This window comes from Puma concolor, chromosome F2, assembly GCF_028749965.1.
Source record: "Puma concolor isolate L17-30 chromosome F2, mPumCon1.1.hap2, whole genome shotgun sequence".
Classification (NCBI taxonomy): Eukaryota; Metazoa; Chordata; class Mammalia; order Carnivora; family Felidae; genus Puma; species Puma concolor.
In genome coordinates this window covers 38,806,834-38,820,237 of record NC_141684.1, presented here as the reverse complement: position 1 = coordinate 38,820,237, position 13,404 = coordinate 38,806,834, and the positions used below count along the sequence as shown (strand labels likewise).

Sequence of the window (13,404 nt, the reverse complement as noted above, 5' to 3'; positions counted from 1 at the left end):
TAAAAGATGAAAGAATAAAAAAAAAGATGAAAGAATCAATAGACTTTCAGATAGCTGAATAAAAGAGAGAGAGAGAGACGATGAAGAAATAGTCTCAGAGACTGGTGATACATACAACATAGCAATACACATGTAATGGGAGTCTCAGGAGAAAAGAGAGACTAAGGGGCAGAAACAATTATTTGAAAAAACAGTAGCTGAAAACTTCCCAAATTTGAAAAATTAAGGTTAAAAAGCATTAATGTACACATCCAAGAGGTAAACAAATCCCAAGTAGGATAAACACAAAAAGATCCACAGCTAGACACACCGTAGTCAAACTGCCAAAAGACAACTGAAAATGACTCATCATGAACAGCAGAACAAGAAGAATATGAGTAACAGCTGACTTCTCATCAGAAACCATGCCAGTCAGAATACAGTGAAAGGAAACACTCAAAGTGCTGAGAGAATTCTAAATCCAACAAATTCCTCTTCCAAAAATGAAGGGGAAATAAGGACATCCCCAGATAAACAAAAACGGAAAGAATCTCTTGCTAGGAGAGCTTCTCTACAAGAAATAATGAAAGAACTTCTGGATTAAAGGAAATGGTAAATATCTGCATAAACATAAAAGATCAATTTATCTTAAAAAACAAAAGACTGTTTGAATCAATAATTATAGTATTGTATTACTGAAGTAACATTCTGAGGTATTATACACACACACACACACACACACACACACACACACACACACAACGCATAATAAAACAAAGGGAAAAGAAATGGAGCTATATTGAAGCAAACTTGCTATATTTTACCAGAATTAAGTCAACCCAAAATTGATTATAATAAAGATACATACTATAATCCCTTGAGCAACTATTAAGAAAAAAAAAAAACTGGAGAAAAATGCAGTTAACAAAATTCTATTGGTTAGTTACATAAAATATATATGGAGTCAAATCACTCCAATTAAAAGAGAGATTGTGAGACTGGATTAAAAAGGCAAGATCCAACTACATTCTATCTACAAAAAAACTCACACAAAGACATTAAATAAAAGGATGGAAAATACATACCATGAGAAACTAATCAAAACAAAGCTAAAGTGGCTGTATTAATTATCAGGCAAAGAAGACTGCAGAGAAATTAATGCCACCAGAGATAAAGAAGGATATTTCATAATGACAAAAGGATCAATTTATCAAGAAGACAGAACCCTACACATGTAAGCACCCTGAAACATAGCTATAAAACCATGGAACAAAAACTGAAAGAATTGAAAGGAGAAAAGTACAAATCCAAAATAATAATCACTGGAGATTTTGAAACTCCTGTCTCAGTAATTTACACAATAAGTTTACCAAAATATCAGTAAGGATATACAAGACAAACAGTACTATCAACCAATTTAAGTTCTTTATTTCATGTCTTTAATTTCTAGTATCTTTATTTACCTTTTTTTTCCCAATAATTTCCATTGCTCTGGTGAATTCTCCTGACTCTTCACTGGTGTTGTCCACCTTTCACCAGATACTTTTAACATAGCAATCACTGTAATTTCAAAGTCCCTGTATGACAGTTCCAACATCTGGATCATCTCTGATTTTGGTTTGGCTGACTATTTCATCTTTTGACAAAGGATCACTTTCCTTGCTTTTGGGGGTGATGTACTATTTTCACTTGAATCCAAGACACAAACACACACATGCAAACACTGATATAAAATTACCTAGTAGAAGTGGCTCTGGGGGAAAAAAATGTGATACAGGAATTGTACTCTAATATATAAAGGATTTTTATCAATAGTACAACAAAAACCCAAAGATAAAAATGGCAAAAAATACATGCAAACATTTCACAAAAAATATACAAATGGCTAATAAGCACATTGTGTCATGAGGGAAATGAAAAATAAAACTACAATAAAATAATACCACCCACAAAAATGGCTAAAATTATAAAGACAATAACAAGTATTACTAAGGATATGGAACAAGAGGATCTCTCTCATACATTGATATTGGAAATGAAAAATTAGTCAATTCAAAAAAACAGGTTAGCAGTTGTTATAAACTTTTAGGCACACACTTATACAAACCAGCAATTCTACTCCTAGGTATTTAAGAACCTATGTCCACCAAAGACTTGTACACAAAAACTCATAGCGGCCTTATTCAAAATCAAAAACTGGAAGAAAAAAAAATTCCAGAGGTGCCTGAGTGGCTCAGTTAAGTGTCCTAACTCTTGATCTCAGCTCAGGTCTTGATCTCAGGGTCGTGAGTTCAAGCCCCACACTGGGCTCCAAGCAGGGCATAAAACCTACTTTTAAAAAAATTCCAGGGGCGCCTGGGTGGCGCAGTCGGTTAGGCGTCCGACTTCAGCCAGGTCACGATCTCGCGGTCCGTGAGTTCGAGCCCCGCGTCAGGCTCTGGGCTGATGGCTCAGAGCCTGGAGCCTGTTTCCGATTCTGTGTCTCCCTCTCTCTCTGCCCCTCCCCCGTTCATGCTCTGTCTCTCTCTGTCCCAAAAATAAATAAACGTTGAAAAAAAAAAAAATTAAAAAAAAAAAAAAAATTCCAAATGTCCATCAACTAGCAGGTGAATAAACAAACTATGGTAAATCCATACACTGGAATAATACTCATAATACTCATAATACTCATAATAATAATAATAATAATAATAAAACCTAACAAACTACTACATTCAAGATCTTGGACAAATCTCAAAATGACTATTGCTGAACCAAAAAAAAAGCCAAACTAAAAGAGTGAACCTTATTCTATGCAAATTATATGTCTATAACATTTACCCAAAAAAGTTGTAAGGAAATTATTGGTGATTACAGCAAGAGCAATTTAGTGGAGTGGTAAAGGCAGAAACCAAACTGCAATGCTTTGAGACAACAGAATAAAGTGAAGAGGTAGAGACAACAATTATGCATCGCAGTCCACTTGGAAGTTTCTGGAAAGGATAAGTGACTGGAGACATGAGTTTGAGAAGGAACATAAAGCCAAACAAACAAACAAAAACCATTAGAAATGCTTGAAAAAGGGTAAATGATATTTTGAATGAATTAGTAAAATAAAGGAAAATTGAAAATACAAGTGAGAACAAGACATAACTACTAAAGCACATCCCTGAAAAGGGTGGAAGAATGAGATGGAAAGCACATGTGGATGGGACTGCTTTAACCTCAAAGGGTTGCAGACACCTCTCTCATAATAGGAGGATATGACACGCAGACTTAAACAGTAAATGGTAGAAAGTTAAGGGAGCTCTCATATACTGACTTCTATTTGCTTTAGGAAGTCAGCGGATATTCATCTGCTGTGAGTGAGAAAGTTAAAGTCTGAGATTTGAGAATATAAAACTGTATTTGAAATAGCCAGAGTAGAGAACCAAAACAAAACAAAACAATCTCATTAAGTTTAACAGGATTACTAAATAGCACTACAGGCCTTGTTGAGGCCTTGCTGAGGCCTTGTTACAGACCATCAATTTAAAATGGCAATCTTCGAAATTTCATATTTTCTTCATCACTGCTCACAAGTCTTTTTTTTTTTTTTTTTTTTTGAGAGAGAGAGAGAGAGTGCGTGAGCAGGGGAGGGGCAGAGAGAGAGAGACAGGATCCGAAGCAAGCTCTGTACTGACAGCAGACAGCCTGATGTGGGGTTCGAACTCACGAACTGTGAGATCATGACCTGAGCCAAAGTCGGACACTTAACCAACTGAGCCACCCAGACGCCCCATTGCTCACAGGTCTTAAAGCAGGCAAGGAGAAAGCAAACAGCAAAATCTGACATTGTGCCAGACACATGCCACATAAGAACAATGAGACAAAGGAGTTAAAGATAGGGGTAAAAGAACAGCTGAAGATATGGACCAGGTAAGAAAGAAAGAAAAATAGGAAGGGGCTAATGAGCAGGGGAAAAGAGCAAAGCAGATACCATGAACCAAAGACTATATCCCTACCAGAAAGAGAAGTCAGTCTCTTAAATTTTCAAAAATATTCACTATTATACCTCAGAAAGCAAGGGTGCTTCGTGTCCTTCATGGCTAAGCAAGCATCAGTAGCTCAAGTGAGCCATGAACATGATATAGTGAGGGAGACAGCCTTATACTAACAAATCTCTTTAATACTAAACCAAAAGGTAATCTAACCACTACATACTTCTTCAGAAGTTATGAAAGTTTTCTTCAAAGCAGGCTCATAATCTGGCTCACTTTAAACAAACAAGTCATAGGTCCTCTAAAACGTATCCAGTAATTTAATTAACTCAATGAGAATTTTCTATTAGTCCACAGGTCTCATTTTCTCAACATGTTGAATAAGTGAAATGTCACTAATGTAACTTAAGCAAAAAGATGGTCTCTAGGGTGTCTGTCAAGTGAAAACACATGATTTATTTTCATAAACAATTCCTGGTTTATGTCGTTTGTCTTTATTTCCTCTTTCCCTTTCTGGTGTTTTAAATGAAAACGAATCATTTCAATTATGGTTTAATTTTAAATAACTTTTATATTGTCTGCTTTGAAAACCCTTACAGCTTAAAAAACTCATACTTAGGGTCGGCTGGGTGGCTCAGTCACCCAGGGTCATGAGTTCAAGCCTCACACCTAGGGTGAAGCCTACTTTAAAAAAATTCATAATTAAAAGCCAATTTAAAATATATATACACATTGGGGTGCCTGGGTGGCCCAGTTGGTTGAGCATCCAACTTTGGCTCAGGTCATGATCTCGCAGTTTGTGGGTTTGAGCCCCACGTCAGGCTCTGTGCTAACGACATGGAGCCTGGAGCCTGCTTCAGATTCTCTATCTCCCTCTCTCTCTGCCCCTCCCCTGCTCAAGCTCTGTCTCTCTCTGTCTCTCGAAAATAAACATTAAAAGAAAATTAAAATATATACACACACACACATAAACACATTTTCCTATTTACTGCCTTGGTAAACACAACGTCATGAGTGTAATTTCTTCTATACTTGACATATGGTTTTTTTTTTTTTAATTTTTTTTTTCAACATTTATTTATTTTTCGGACAGAGAGAGACAGAGCATGAACGGGGGAGGGGCAGAGAGAGAGGGAGACACACAGAATCGGAAACAGGCTCCAGGCTCTGAGCCATCAGCCCAGAGCCTGACGCGGGGCTCGAACTCACGGACCGCGAGATCGTGACCTGGCTGAAGTCGGATGCTCAACCGACTGCGCCACCCAGGCGCCCCGACATATGGTTTTTAACACCTCAGAATTTCATTATAATTGCATGTATTTAATCAGATATCCAAAAAAATTCTTAATGAGTGTCTTTAGAACATACGCCCTCCCAGGTGCTGGGGAATTCTGTGAAGAACAAATCACCCACAAGATATTTCTCTCATGGAACGTGATAGATAGGGTTTATTGCATACTTAAGCAGACATATCCCAGAATTGTCTTTTTAAAACAAGTAAGTGGCAGTCCTTTCCAGGTGGTGTGGGACGGAGCGGCCACCAGGCTGCAAAGTAACAGATCTAAGTTTTATTGTGACCGCTGCAACACATACCTCACCCACAAATCTCCCTCTGAGAAAAAGACGCACCGCAACAGTAGGAAACACAAAGAGAATGTGAGAGACTACCATCAGGAATGGATAGAAGAGCAGGTTCAGAACCTGATCGAGAAAACAACCATGTATTTCAACAAGAGAGGATAGCTCCTACTCCATTCTCTGTTCCTCCTCCTGCAGGGGCAATGATCCCACAGTCTCCTGGGCCCTCCTCACCCCACATGGGGGCCCTTCCATGATGCCAATGATGGGCCCTCTTCCTCCTGGGACAATGCCAGTGGGACCTCCTGGAATGAGGTGGCGCACCAGAGGCCACATGCCAGTGACGCCTGGGCCCCCAGTGATGACTTCCCACCGTCCCATCATGGTGCCCACTCAGCCAGGAATGACTCAACCAGACAGGTAAGGAGAGACAGGAACCTCTTTTTTTTTTTTTTTAATTTTTTTTTTAACGTTTATTTATTTTTGAGACAGAGAGAGACAGAGCATGAATGGGGGAGGGTCAGAGAGAGAGGGAGACACAGAATCCAAAACAGGCTCCAGGCTCTGAGCTGTCAGCACAGAGCCCAACGCGGGGCTCGAACTCACAGACCGCACGGACCGCGAGATCATGACCTGAGCCGAAGTCGGATGCTTAACCGACTGAGCCACCCAGGCGCCCCGAGACAGGAACCTCTTTATACGCATCTTATATTACTTGTTCTACTTCACCAAGAGATCATAGTGCTGTGATTCTGGGTGTTTTCCAGCAGCATGACAGGGAAGGCTTGCTCCCCCTTCCTATCAAAGAGAGAATAGTTTTTATAGGGGAGCAGAGGGACCAAAAAAAAAAAAAAAGCAATTTTCATTTGTATTATGACATGTGAAAATAAAATTGTCAAGTGTTTTAGTTTAAAAAAACAAAAAGCAAGTAAGTGGCTAATATAATCTGGCTTTCCTGCCACTGGACTTTCCATCTCATAAAGCAGGAGAAAACATCATCTATTATACTGACATTGCTAATACCATGAAGAAAAAGAGTCTTCTCTCACAGTGTTTTCAAACATTAGAATTCCTCTTTTTTTTTTAGCTATAACCAATTTCTCTAGTAACCGAGTATTTATATGCCCATTTCAACCTTGACCCCATCCATAAGCTTATTTATCTCACTTTTGTGTTTCCTGTTCAATGTAAGAATTTCTGTTAATATTTTTTCCAAGATCCCAATACAAAGTTTTCTACACCTTCAATGGGAAGGTGGGGGAATCATTCTAGATAGACTAGTCTCAGTTTTCTACAAATTCCCCTCAATATTTTATCATTTCAAGAATACGGTACAATTAAAATTATACCTCAGATAATGGTATTATGGTGATATATTGTTTAATATTCTTATCTTTTAGAGATGCATAGTGAAATAGTTAAGAATGCTATGATATGATACCTGAGATTATTTCAAATTATTAAAGGGTAGGGTGTGTGTACGGAAATATAAATTATGCAAGATTGGCCAGATGTTAAAAAATGTTCAAACTGAGTGACGGGAACACAGAGGTTTACTCTCTCTTCTGTACAAAACTATGTTTCAAGAGGAAATGGTAAGAAGTAAATCAACTGCGACTGATCTTAGATAAATGGAAACAAAAAGTGTGTATTTGTTGTAAATTATGCCAAAATTTAGAAGTAAATTAAATGTCTCAACCTATATTAATTAAGTATGGAATATCTCTTCATGAGATTATCAAGTAGCCACTAAAAATCACGCTGTAGAAAACTCACTGACATGAAACAAGTGAGCAATATTGCTAAAAGAAAAAAGAGCAGAACACAACCTAATGCGCACATAATTAAATCATTTTCAGGTTTTCTTTTAAATGCAGATGTACCTTGGGGCGACTGGGTGGCTCAGTCGGTTAAGCAGCCGACTTCGGCTCAGGTCATGATCTCGCAGTCCGTGAGTTCGAGCTCCGCGTCAGGCTCTGTGCTGACCACTCAGAGCCTGGAGCCTGTTTTGGATTCTGTGTCTCCCTCTCTCTCTGACCCTCCCCCGTTCATGCTCTCTCTCTCTCTGTCTCAAAAATAAATAAACATTAAAAAAAATTAAAAAAAATAATAAATGCAGATGTGCCTGCATATGTGCAGACACACACACATACTGGCACCAAACTACTAGCAGACTCTGTTCTGTTCATGGCTATGTCCCCAGCACTAAAATCTGCCTAGGACATAATAGGAATTCAAATATTTGCATGTAAATATTTTAGGATTCCAAGCAACAAGGTTTGATTTTGGGAAGTGGCTCTCCTCTATGCTTTTGTTTCATAAGGTTTCTAAAATAAACATTCATTTTTTTTTTATACGTAATTGGGAGAAACCTTAAAAAATTGTATCTTGTAAAAAAATTAAAATTTTTCCACATGACTCACTGTTTCATGAAATGCATTGCATAAAGTCATTTTATACACTGAAAAGAAAGGTCTCTTCTATAGGCTGAATTAATAAACTGACATAGACAATAAAAACTACTAAAAACAGTATCTGTTAATCAGTCTTATTCTTGTGAGTGAATTTTGCAACTGCTTAGGAAATACAGTCTTTACAAGAACTAAATGTTCTAAAATGAATCTTCAACCTGGGTACAAAAAACAGATAAAACTAGATTTAAAAAATCCATCCATTTATATTCATTTAATATACACTTACTGAATTTGTAGACAATAAACTACATGCTGGGATAATACAAAGAAAATTAAGATAAAGCCTTTGACAACTCAGAGCTCCTAAGATAGTATGAAAGACAGATACATAAGAGCTAAATGAAAGAGAATAATAAAGGTAGTTAACATTTATTAGGGTTTTTATTGGCCCTGTGCTGAGTGCTTAACAAGCATTTTCTCATTTAATCTCTGTAACAATCTCTACGGTAGTTATTAAAATATTCTCAGTTTATAAGTAAGAAAACTAGGTGTTAAGTAACCTCCCCAGTTACTAGGTTAATAAACAGCAAAACAAAATCAGACCAATGTCTGTCCAAGATACAGCACAGAGCCTCTCGCCATTAGGAAGCTAGCAAATACCAAAGCATGCTCGTTAATTTCCATCTATTACTACATCAAGTACCATATATCAATCTCATTTTTTTTTTAATTTTTTTTTCAACGTTTATTTATTTTTTGGGACAGAGAGAGACAGAACATGAATGGGGGAGGGGCAGAGAGAGAGGGAGACACAGAATCAGAAACAGGCTCCAGGCTCTGAGCCATCAGCCCAGAGCCTGACGCAGGGCTCGAACTCACGGACCGCGAGATCGTGACCTGGCTGAAGTCGGACGCTTAACCGACTGCGCCACCCAGGCGCCCCTCAATCTCATTTTTTAAAGGGGATATTCTTTTGTAAGTGTTCCCAGGAATTTCTCACCTTCAAATCAACTCATCATTTCTACTCTAAGATGCACTATTACAGCCACTAAACTATGATCTGCTAGAAAGGATTTAGCAGTTTGTTTCTCCCAATGCTATATACTACGCACTCAAGAGATTAAACAGATAAACTTTTAGCTTGTTTTGTGCTTCTTAGATTCCAAATCACCATATCATATTATATGAGATGATAGATGATCTAGGTAAATAGCAATTTAAATTACGGTTTAGGAAAGTTGGTACAGAAGAGCCAAAGAGATGAAATTCTGAAGTACATTATGGTGATTATGGCAATGGTGGAATACTGCTAATTGTGTAAGATAAACAACATAGTCTTCTTCCAGAGATTTCTTCCCATTCTTCTAAATGTCCTACAAGCCAAATTCCATAATGGAGAAAAGAACTAAAAAAGCTTTAAAACTAAGGGATGGTTCTGTTTTTTGCAATCCAGAAGTGTGGTGACAAGGATCTGGGCTTAAAAGTTAACAGTGGAAATGACAGGAAAGAACAAATTCAAGGGAAATTCTGAAAGGAGAATCATTTCTCATTACAAACAAGGTAAAAAAAGAGGATCTAACTGATCCTCTCAATCCTCTAATTTCCATAACCTACACTGAAGCCACAGTGGACTGACTATTCCTTAAGGGTCCTGAATTTGCACATCACACATTTTTTTTTTAAATCATATAATCGCTGTACTATAAAAAGCAGATACTGTATAGTTATTTGTACATGATGCAAGATATAAAGGTCATACCCTTCCTATGTCCATTCTCTCTTCCATGATCTTACCCCTTTTCTCTGCCTGTCAGTTAACCACTTTGTTAAAGATATACTCAAGAGTCTTCTCTGGGAAGTTTGCAGAGATAGCAAACTCCTCTACCACCATCCCTACCCACCGAAACACAGAGAAGTAATCCCACTGTTAACTATGGTCCCAGAGCACTTAGTACACTGAGTCATTATTCCCTTTACTATTTATTTATTGTATGAGCTTATTACTAAAGAGCTAAAATGGGAACTCCATGAAGATAGGGATCATGTCTCATCTAGCTTCGTATCTCCAGTAAGTCCTTAAAACAGAATCTCACATACTACTGTTTAATAAACTTTGGTTCAATAAATAAATGAGCAGGAGTGCCTGAGTGACTCAGCTGGTTAAGCAACCACTTTGGCTCAGGTCATGATCTCACAGTTTGGGAGTTGGAGCCCTGTGTTGGGCTCTGTGCTGTCAGCTCAGAGCCTGAAGCCTGCTTTGGATTCTGTATCTCCCTCTCTCTCTGCCCCTCCCCTGTTCACCCTCTGTGTCTCTCTCTCAAAACTCAAGAAGCATTAAAAAAAATTTGTTTTAATAAAAATAAATAAATAAATAAATAAATAAACCCAAAATTTGCTATTATAAACCTTATGGAACTTCAAAATGCCTGTCACTCACACAGCATGCTTATAGAGAAAAACCTATGTTCCTGTATCAATTGTTATGGTTCAACACATGCTACTTCAAATCAAATCAGCTTTACTATGTGCTCACTTCAGCAGCACATATAGTAAATCAGCTTTACTATCCCAGCAATAAAAAGTACATACTGAGCCTGGGTGGCTCAGTCAGTTAAGCAACTGACTCTTGATTTCTGCTCAGGTCACCATCTCGTGGTTCGGGAGTTCAAGTCTCACGTTGGTGAGCTGTCAGTAAGCACTGTCAGTGTGAAGCCCGCTTGGGATTCTCTCTCTCTCATCCTCTCTCTCTCTCTCTCTGCCCCTCTGCTGCTTCTGTGGGCTCACTCACTCTCACTCTCTCTCTCAAAATAAATAAACTTAAAAAAAAAAAAAAGTACATATATCTAGAAGTTGATCCAGAAGCCAAAGCAACCATACAAGGGCTGAAATTCAGGCCATTAGGGACGTTCCAAATTTCATGGTTGCAAGATGGCCCGATTAAACCTTTGATTACAGAAAGTGTAAATGTTACATGAACAAAGATGACAAAGGTCACAGGAACTCATTTCATTCTTCCAAGTGACTCTAAGCTGCTATTCCCTTTATTAATAGAGCCTATTCCACAAGCCGGTATTAGAGATACTGAAGATCACATGGAACAAGCAGCTGACTAGGCAGCTTCCCATGCTACACCGTGCACATTTCCTGAGTATGTTTGCAATAAAATTCTATTACTGAAGATAATCTGTGTATCTCTCTTCCTTGTGGTCTTTTTTTTTAAATTTTTTTTTTTTCAACGTTTATTTATTTTTGGGACAGAGAGAGACAGAGCATGAACGGGGGAGGGGCAGAGAGAGAGGGAGACACAGAATCAGAAACAGGCTCCAGGCTCTGAGCCATCAGCCCAGAGCCCGACGCGGGGCTCGAACTCACAGACGGTGAGATCGTGACCTGGCTGAAGTCGGACGCTTAACCGACTGCGCCACCCAGGCGCCCCTCTTCCTTGTGGTCTTAAAGGACCTAAGTAACAAAGTAACTAATGTAGGAAACCAAGCAGAAGGAAGACACACACACCAAATGCAAAGTGGCAAAAGAGTCACATCACTAATCAACAGAGGTTAGACAGAAGACAGGACTTTGTTTTATACATACTGCTTTTCAGGAGACAGCAGAGTAGTCCAATGTTATGTAATAGACTGAAAAGACTGAATAAGACTGAGCACAAAAGTCTGAGTCTCAAAAGTGTGTATTTGTGGATCATTTTGATCAAAGTTGAAGCCACAAGAGTGGATAAACTCACCAAGGAAATAACTACTTAAAAAAAAAAAGAGGAGGAAGATAGAAAACAGAAAATGCAAGGTCTATGTCAATTATGAACTTGAAAGAAGAACACATAAAACAGAGAAAAAGAAGCAACAGGAAAAGCAAAAGTTGGAGAAAGAGAAAGCTTTAAGAAACAGAGATAGGGGCGCCTGGGTGGCGCAGTCGGTTAAGCGTCCGACTTCAGCCAGGTCATGATCTCGTGGTCCGTGAGTTCGAGCCCCGCGTCGGGCTCTGGGCTGGTGGCTCGGAGCCTGGAGCCTGTTTCCGATTCTGTGTCTCCCCCTCTCTCTGCCCCTCCCCCGTTCATGCTCTGTCTCTCTCTGTCCCAAAAATAAATAAAAACGTTGAAAAAAAAATTAAAAAAAAAAAAAAAAAAAGAAACAGAGATATGAGAGGGATAAGAACAGGGGGAAAAAAAAAGTGGTTTCCGATCTAACCAAGCAATGTCTGAAAACCTGTAACCTTAAAGAAGTTTTATTAGATAGACAAGGCCTAAGCATGTTTCAAGTGAATGAAGCCTTACAAATAGAGATTTTAAAGATTCTAGAACTGGGGAGCAAAAACATGATTATAAGAGTAAAGTTATAAAAGTATAAGAAGGGACATGTTCGAAGGTTAGATGAAAGAGGGGAAGAGAAGAAACTGCCCTTCTGTAACAGGAGCAAAAATTATGTAAGAACAGTAATCAAATGAAATTAAGATGAAAATACATAAGGTGGTTCTTCCTGCCAGTCACAGAATCCCAACCTTATCTACAAAGTAGATGAAATCATCTGCATAAAATTATGTGAAAATATGAGGGTAGGACAGAAAAAGTGTAAATTTAGGACACTGAGGCTTGGAAGCCAGTCAGAAGTTACAGCTTTTTCTGAAAAGTCTTTTAACACTAAACTCACTTCATGCAAGAAACAGGCCCATCATAAAAGGCTCAAAGCAGGGGGGGAAAAAGAAAACGACTATATTTAATCCTCTTCCTTTCTTTTCTCTGCTTCCAGCTTTGCAGCAGCAGTTTACAAGTTTGCACACAGGTGGTAACTTCTGCTAAGGACGTCTCTTTGGCTTTGAAGAGACTTAAACAAACTTCAGAAGAGAGAAGGCACAGCCAGCTGCTTATGATTAGCCAAAGGTTTTTTGTTTTGTCTTGTTTTTTAGTTGTGGTAAAATATATGTAACATAAAATTTACGATTTTAACTATTTTTAAGTGTACAATTAGGTGGCAATGAGTACATTCACACTGTTGTGCAACCATCACCACTATCCATCGCCGGGACTTTTCATTATCCCAAACTAAAACTCTTCATCCATTCAACAACTTCCCATATTCCCCTCCTCTAGTCCCTAGCAACCACCATATTACTTCCTGTCTCTATGAATTTGACTACTCTAAGTACCTCATATGTAAGTGGAATCGTATGGCACATGTCCTGTGTCTGGCTTCTCTCACTCGTCATGTTTTTAAGATTCACCCATGTTGTATGCAGCATGTATTATGATTTCATTCCTTTTAAGGTTGAAAATATACCAGAACGTATATACCACGTTTTGCTTATCCACTCATCTATTACTGGACATTTGGGCTGCTTCTACCTATTAGCTATCGTGAATAACGCCGAAAATAAACTCTGGTGTACAGGTATCTCTGAGTCCCTGCCTTCAATTCTTTTGGATACCTACCTAGAAGTGGAATTGCTGAATCATATGGTAATTGTAT

General features: G+C 38.4%; 1 protein-coding gene and 1 pseudogene across 1 annotated transcript in view; one reads left to right on the top strand and one right to left on the bottom strand.

Annotated features, from left to right (window-relative positions):
- The window catches only part of STK3 (serine/threonine kinase 3), a 287,866-nt gene that overhangs the window by 257,483 nt on the left and 16,979 nt on the right, over nucleotides 1-13,404 (bottom strand). The gene's annotated exons all lie outside the window — the stretch shown is intronic.
- Nucleotides 5,286-5,940, top strand: LOC112859298 (uncharacterized; annotated as a pseudogene).